The sequence below is a fragment of the Rhinolophus sinicus genome, linkage group LG13 (assembly GCF_036562045.2).
Source record: "Rhinolophus sinicus isolate RSC01 linkage group LG13, ASM3656204v1, whole genome shotgun sequence".
Classification (NCBI taxonomy): domain Eukaryota; kingdom Metazoa; phylum Chordata; class Mammalia; order Chiroptera; family Rhinolophidae; genus Rhinolophus; species Rhinolophus sinicus.
Window position 1 is genome coordinate 47,111,048 of NC_133762.1, and position 8,036 is coordinate 47,119,083.

An 8,036-nucleotide genomic window follows, 5' to 3' on the forward strand; every position below is an offset into this window, starting at 1 on the left:
ATATTATATTATATTATATTATACTATACTATACTATACTATACTATACTATACTATACTATACTATATTATATTATATTATATTATATTATATTATATTATATTATATTATAAAGACTGGGTCTTATTTTACTATAATGCAAGACCTGATGGTCTGGCTAGGTCTTATTTTCAGGGAAACATGGTACATGAAAGCAGAGACTGCGGTTATGCTATCGCAAGTCAAGGAACACCTGCAGCTACCAAAAGCTTGAAGAGGCAAGAAAGGACCCTCCCCTAGAGGCTTCAGAGGGCGCTTGGTCCTGTCTACACCTTGATTTTGGACTTCTAGCCTCCAGATCCGTGAGAGAATGAATTTCTGTTGTTTTAAGCAACCTAGTTTTTGGTAATTTGTTATCACAGCCTTAGCAAACTAATAGAGTTGGAACATTAAAGGAGATCACATATTTGAACCTGACTAGCATAAAACAGGGCACACAGTACAGGATAAACATCCATTTCCCTTTCTCTTATAGTGGTCACCACCAATTTCTTAATAGTTCATGTTATGAGTAATCCACACAGCTACCCATTTAGGTAGGTCTTACTTACCTAAAGTCTTTCTAGACTTGTTTTACAGATGGGGAAACTGAGGCTTGGGAAAGTTAAATAGCTTGCCCAAGATCACAAAGCTAAAATCAGGAGAGTCTAAGCTCAAACTCAGGTCTGTCTCATCACCAAGATGATACCGCACCCTAGGACTCCAGCTTCTCACACTTGCAGCATTTGAGCAAACTGACAAAGTGGAGGGGATGCACTGCCAAACTGTTTTCAATGCCTGCAATTAAAACTCACATTTATTTACAAAATAACAAATTACAGGGACCTAATACAATCAACACATTCACACAGGAATAGAAAATTTTTATTCTAAGACCATCAACTTCTATTGCTTCCATTAGCTGTGCTTCTGCTTTGCACATATGTATTCCAAGTCAAGATACTATCAGATTGGACATTTATGACTTTAATTTACTTAAATGCATTTTCCTCAAGCATTTCCCATTTCATTTTGATGATACTGGCTCATTTTTGCTACCTAAGGAGACCATAAAGTAAATACTGTATGTACAAAGGGAAGTGTCTAAACTTTGTAGTCGCAGATGTCCATCCTTTAAATTATAAAGCAAAAAATAAAAGCATATTCTAAATTTACCTTCCCTTCCTAACCCATTGAGTTGTGCTGAATATAACAGATATACAAATATAAGGTGACAGAGACGTTATTATGGGGTGTCAATTTCATAGAATTGTAGCAACATCTAGTACATTTGGACTCGGGTAAGAAAGAGTGTTAACATGCCACCAGACCCCAGAAGAGAAAAGGATGTGGTGAGAGGTTCCTGAGTTAGTTACCTAAGACCTACTTCTTGAGAGAACTCTGTGGATTGCCAGGTTTCCAGATTTCCCCCAAAGTGCATTCAGCCTTCTAAGCTGTCATCAACTATTCACGATGACACTTACTTCTGGCTTTGTGCCAACTTCTTTTCTTTATTAATTTGGCTTATAAAGCCCACCACAGATAGCCCCAATGCTTCAAATTCCCTTAATTGATATCTAATGTTGAATTAACTTGTGTCCCATGTTTAAAGCTCCAAATATACAAACATGGGTTCAAGAAGGGCTAACACGCTTCTCCAAACTGGGCACTCATCTCTGGACTGTTCAAGTTTGCCCTACGGGAGGACGACACATAACACTGAATTTTGACAAGAGTTTGGAACCTAGATCCTCTTCCACGCTCTGCCCACACCCGTGCCCATGAACAGAAGTTCTCTCTTCATTACAACCTACCACACACCCATACGCGCACACACACACCAAGGCAAGTAACAAAGGAAAACACAGCCCCAAAGGGACTCAGCTATTGCATCTTCCAGTCTATACCTGCCAAGAGACAAAAACCGTGCGGGAATCCTGCCCTGGCAATATGTCCAACACTCCTCAGGAGATGCAGGCACCGCGACACCCCCGGGCGTGTGCGGCTGTTATACACAAAGAACTGGTGCTAGGCTTGCTAGAGGTCTGGGGGGACCAACGCACTCCTAATGCTGGTATCCGGCGTTCTCCCCCACGCCCTCCCACCCAGCATAAAGGAACTATCCTTTATTTGACCGGTGGAGAGAGCCAAGGCTGGATGGTAGCGCATGGGTGGGTGTGTGGGAGGGAGGCGGGGGGCGGTCCCCGGATCCCTTCCTTCCAGGCAGCCGGTCCCCAGCCTTTGACATCTCCTAGGAGATGCACAATTGCGCGCTGTCACAGATGTCCGCTTCGCATCCTCTCCGGGCAAAGGAAGATGCCCCGGGTCCCAGCCGTGCGCATCCTCGCAAGCGCCCCTCCCCGCGCCCATCTCCACCCTGGCAGCCCCGCCAGGCGCGCCTGCCTACCTGGTGGCTGGCTGTCAGCGAAACGGCGGTGCCTCATCCCCTTCGCCGCCTCGGCTTCTACATCGCTAGGAGCGCCATGTTCCCGGTCTCCCCGGGCGCACGCCGGGCAACTACTATGGTCTGGGTAGGGGCAAGGGGGCGGGGGCCGGCGGGAGGGGGTGGGAGGCGCAGCCAAAGCTTTCTACTCTCCACCCAAGCCTCCCCCAGCTACTGAGCATGCCCAGCTCCCCAGCGTCGCCCCTAGGAGGACTTTCCGTGAGCACACGCAGCTGTTCCGGGTTTTCGTGGCAACCGGCGGCAAGCCCGCGGTAGCAGCTGCCGGGGGTGAGGGTAGCAAGGTGTCGGGGGAAGGTCGGGGGAGTGTCTACACTCCGCTGAGCCCCAAGCTGGAGAAAGCTGCCTTTTGCTCATCCATTCACGCTTATCCTCTATCCTCCCAGGCGACGGCAGCTCCTACAAGCCTCCTCCCCACACACCGGTTTTGCAGAAATTTCGTGCAGGACCAATGCAGGGCTGAGCTTTGCTTAAGAGGCGAGCCAAGAGTAGGAGGGGCGGGGCTGGGAGACAGATCCTTCCGCTAGCCTCATGGCTACCACCTGGACACAAGCTTCTCAAACTTCAATGTGCCTGTGAATTAACATGTGGATTCAAATTCAGTTGGCCTGGCCGGGAGCCTGAGATTCTACCAGCCAAACATGCTCCCAGGTGATGTGATGCTGCACGCAGGTAGGCCACCACACTTGAGTAGCAAGGATCTAGAGAACCCCACTCTTACCTCCTGGTCCAGAAATGGTCTCTGGTGTCCACACGTAGTGTGGCCGCTAAGTGAAGGTGCCCCGGGGGTTGCTGTGCCCGCCTTGGCAGGAATCTCAGTAGGTCTGAGCTCCACAAGCAGCCCAAACTGGCTACTTTCTGACAGAATTTGTGGCCTATAGGGAGAAGTGTGCCTTGACCTCTTTGCTCACTTTGCTAGGGGCTAGCAAACTAGTTGTTGGCTGAGCCTCTAAAGTCGGAACCAGTCTGCCTTGGCTGTTCCCCTACCTTTCCTGAACTGAGACAAAAACTCAGACGCTGCATCAAAGTGTCAATTTATTATACATGTAAGGGTAAGGCTGGACTTGTCCATTTAAGAAGACTGATAAGAATAGATGTTTATGTACCAAGAGTTGACAGAGCTTTGTGATGAGTGATGTTTGAACTGAAGCTTGCAGTGATATCTTGTGATTCATCTTAACCCCCCCTGTTGTCCCCTCCCTTCCCAACCCTCAAAGGTTCCAGCATTGTCAAGAGTATTCACTATCTACACCACAGTGAGAGATAGATATTCACAAAACCAGTCATGAGTTTTGGAAATGAAGAAGTCTATCTCCAGATGCCCTAACAGTACAGTACCCTCATTAGCCAGTGGTATAGTATCTGACCCCATAACTGGGTAGCAGATTATAAATAAGAGTTTGTATATATTGGTACTCTAGTATACTGAATAACTCTAAACAATTTTCTAGTTAATAGTATGATATATATCACTCCCTTCTTGCTTGTTTTCTATTCACTCAATACCCTCAGTGAAGTAGCCGCCACATGAAAACAGGAACCATATTATAAATGTATGATTACTTTTCTCCCTCAATATTTCTCTGTATAAAGGATAAATATGTCCTGGTACATTGTACTCTGTTTTTATGTTTAAAGGAATAAGAGTCTCCAAATCCATCTCTTATTCTCTAAGCAACACACACAGCCCTAACTACCAACCCACCACCCCCACTTTTATTTGCATAAATATTTTCTATATTTGACTTTCTTTTATGTGTGCTTGCACAGATGCAAAAGCTACAAAATATTTTATAGAGGTGTTGTTTATCTGTGATTGATTGGTATCAATTAAAATTTGGCTTTGTATTACTGAGCTTTAATCACTTAAAACAACTTTGCTATTATAGATAAAGCTTGTGCTTGTGTGGTTATTTTTACTGGTTAGATACTGTGATTATTGTTAGTTTCCTCAAAATTCATTTAGGAGTTATACAAGGTAAACATAAGTGAGTAATGGTACTATTTCTGTAAATATTATACTACATTAAGTCCTAGGTGTTTTCTTTTTACATAACGTAATTTCTTGAGAATTTAGCAGGCAAGATGTTGATTAAGGACCAACACCTGTGGATGTGAGATACAGGAAACAAGTGGGCAGTGGTAGAAGTCAAGCTATGATGCAGGCCAATGACAGTATTGGCCACCAGCACTCCAGGAAGCTCTGGAGCTAGGATGACCCTCCAGAGTTGTCCCAAGTTGGTTTGAGTTGTCTGGTCCTTTGTATACTAACAGTAATCATTGAGTGTAAAATACCTTGAAGGGGCATGAACTTGAGGCAACTCTCTGAAGCTGAAGCAATCCCTGAAGAAGAGAACAGCTGAAGGCCTGCCCTCAGCAGTAGTCCCTGAAGCTGGGGTAACAGCTCCTTCACTTAAGGGGGATTTGCATACTATATTACTTAGTCCACATAATACATTTATTGAATATATCATTTTTGAATACACAAAGTAGACTGATTTATCCAGAGATTTAAAAGTTGGAAAATAAAATAACCTTTAATCATCCACTGGGAGGTCTTAGAGAGGTCATTGAGAGAATGTGACCCCCAGTTGACCCATGAGCTGGAACTGGGCAATCAGAGGCTCCTCATCCCTCCCATGTCCTTGGAATGTACTCTCTGCCCACTGTTCTCACAGTAGGAACTGGCTTCAAGGATATGACCTTGATAGAGTAATGTGTTGTTGAGACCATCTGGACAGTATACAAGACTGAAACCGGTTAAGGCCTCTATATAAACTTTTAAGATTCTGGAGAATGGGTACAGAGATTTACTCATCTTGTAGCCCAAAACAAGCCTCCTCGTAAGTGTCCTTGCTTATTAAACTGCCACCTATCAATCTGGAGTGGTCTGCCTCTTTCTTAGTTCTCCTTGCCCTCCCTGTATGGGGGCCAGTATCAGATTTCCCCTGGAACCTCCCGAGTTTGCTTCTTTTACACAATCTCCCCTAGAAAATAGAAGAGGAGGATGTACTTCCTAACTTATTTTATGAGGCCAGTATCACCCTGATACTAAAACTAAATAAGCTCAGTAGAGGGGAAACAAAACTACAGACAACTATGTCTTTTGAACTTTAATGCAAAAATCCTCAAAAAAAATTACCAAACCAAATGTTACAATGTACAGAAAGAATTACATATGATGATCAGGAATGTAGGGCTGGTTTAACATTTAAAAAATTAGTTAATGTAATCCACCATACTAACAAACTCAGAAAGAAAAATATGATTATATCAATTGATACAGAAAAAAAATATATGACAACTCTAACACGCATTCACGATTAAAAACTCTCAGCAAGTCAGGAATAAAGAATTACCTCAACTTTATTTAAACGGACTACAAAAAAAAAAAAAAAAAAAAAAAAAAAAAAAAAAAAAAAAAACCTAGCTAACATCAAACTTAATGTTGAAAGGCTGACTGCTTTTCCTTTAAAATATGGAACAAGGCTAACATGTCTGTTTCCACCATCTTACTCAACATAGTAGTGGAAATTCTAGCCACTGTAATGAGGCAAGAAAAACAAGTAAAAGCCATTGGATTGGAAAGGAATAAATAAAACCGTCTCTATTTGCAAATGACATGATTATCTACATAGAAAATGAAAAAAAAAAAAAGTCTACAAAAATAACTCCTAAAACTAACAAGTGAGATCAGTAAGCTTGCAGAGTACAACATATACACACAAAAGTCAACTGTATTTTGCTATACGTGCAGAAATTAAAATTTAAAACACAATACCACTCACATTTGCTCCAAACAAAATGAAATACTTAGGTATACGTGTAAAACATGTATAGGATCTGTATGCTAAAAATTACAAGATACCAATTAAACAAATCAAAGAAGACCTGAATAAATGGTGAAACATACTGTATTCATGAATTAGAAGATTTAGTATAGTAAAGATATCAATTTCACCAAAATTTATCTAAATGTTTACTTAAATTCCTATAAAAATTTCAGTGTGATTTTGTATAATTGTCAACTTTATTCCAGTATTTATATGGAAAGACATGGGCTCTAGAATAGCTAATCAACTTGACAAAGAAGAATAAGGTGGGAAGAACCACTTTCTCTATATTAAGGCTTTACAGTTATCAAGACAGTGTGGTATTTGCAGAGGGATAGACATGTAGATCAATGAAACAAAACAAAGAACCTAGAAATAAACTCACAAGTGTGACAAACTAATTGTTGACAAAGGTGCAAAAGCAATTCAATGGACAAAGAATAGGTTTTTCAACAAATGGTGCTGGAACAACTAGATATTCGTAGGCAAAAAATGAACCTTCCCACAACTAACATCATACTCAATGGTGAAAGACAGAAATCTTTCCCTCTAAGATCAGGAGGAACAAGACAAGGATGACCACTTTTGCCACTCCTACCTACATAGTACTGAGAGTTCTAGTGAGAACAATTAAACAAGAAAAAGAAATAAAAGGCATAAAAATTGGAAAGGCAGAAGTAAAATTATCTCTGTTTGCAGAAAATGTGATCTTGTACATAGAAAACCCAAAAGATTCCATACCAAAGAAAAGTTAGAATAGATGAATTCAACAAAGTTGCAGGTACAAAATTAGCACACAAAAATCAGTTGCATTTCTATACACTAACAATGAAGAATCCAAAAAAGGAAATTAGGAAATAATTTCATTTTCAATAGTATAAATAATAATAAAATACTTAGGAATTCATTTAACTAAAGAAGTGAAAGATTTGTGCACTGAAAACTACAAAACGCTGTTGAAGAAATTAAAGAAGACATATATAAATGAAAAGACATCACATGTTCATGGATTAGAAGACTTAATATTGTTAAGATATCAGTATTACCAAATGCAATCCCTGGAAACATCTCAATGATGTTTTATGCAGAAATAGAAAAAAAATCTATCCTAAAATTCATATGTAATCTCAAAGGACCCAAATAGCCAAAACAATCTTGAAAAGAACAAAGCTGGAGGACTCATACTTCCTCATTTCAAAACTTACTAGAAAGCTACAGTAATCAAAACAGTGTGGTACTGGCTTAAAGATAGACATAAAGACCAATGGAATAAAATAGAAAGCCCAGCAATAAATCCTCACATATATGGTCAAATGATTATTGACAAGGGTGCCATGACCATTTAATGGGGAAAGAATACCTTTTTCAGCAAATGATGTTGGGACAACTGGATATCCTTTCAAAAAAGAATGAAGTTGGACTTTTAGCTTATACCATATACAGAAATAAACTTAAAATGTGTTTTAAAAATCTGAACATGAGTTAAAACTATAAAACTGTTAGCTAAAACTAGAAAACATAGGGAAAAATCATCATGACATTGGATATAGCAATGATTTCCTGTATATGACATGAACAGCACAGAAATCAAAAGAAAAATTAGACAAACTGGACTACATCAAAATGAAAATCTTCTGTGGAAAGGACACAATCAACAGAGTGAAAGGGTAATCCACAGAATGTGAGAAAATATTTGCAAACTATATATTTGATAAGAGACTAA

General features: G+C 40.4%; 1 protein-coding gene across 3 annotated transcripts in view; it reads right to left on the bottom strand.

Moving 5' to 3' along the window:
- Nucleotides 1–3,092, bottom strand: part of PAK5 (p21 (RAC1) activated kinase 5) — a 291,163-nt gene extending 288,071 nt beyond the window's left edge. For all 3 annotated transcript variants that reach the window (XM_074317514.1, XM_019734919.2, XM_074317515.1), the window contains exon 1: nucleotides 2,427–3,092. The gene's annotated coding sequence lies outside the window, so the exon portion shown is untranslated. The remainder of the gene's footprint in view (nucleotides 1–2,426) is intronic.
- Between the last annotated feature and the right edge of the window lie 4,944 nt (nucleotides 3,093–8,036).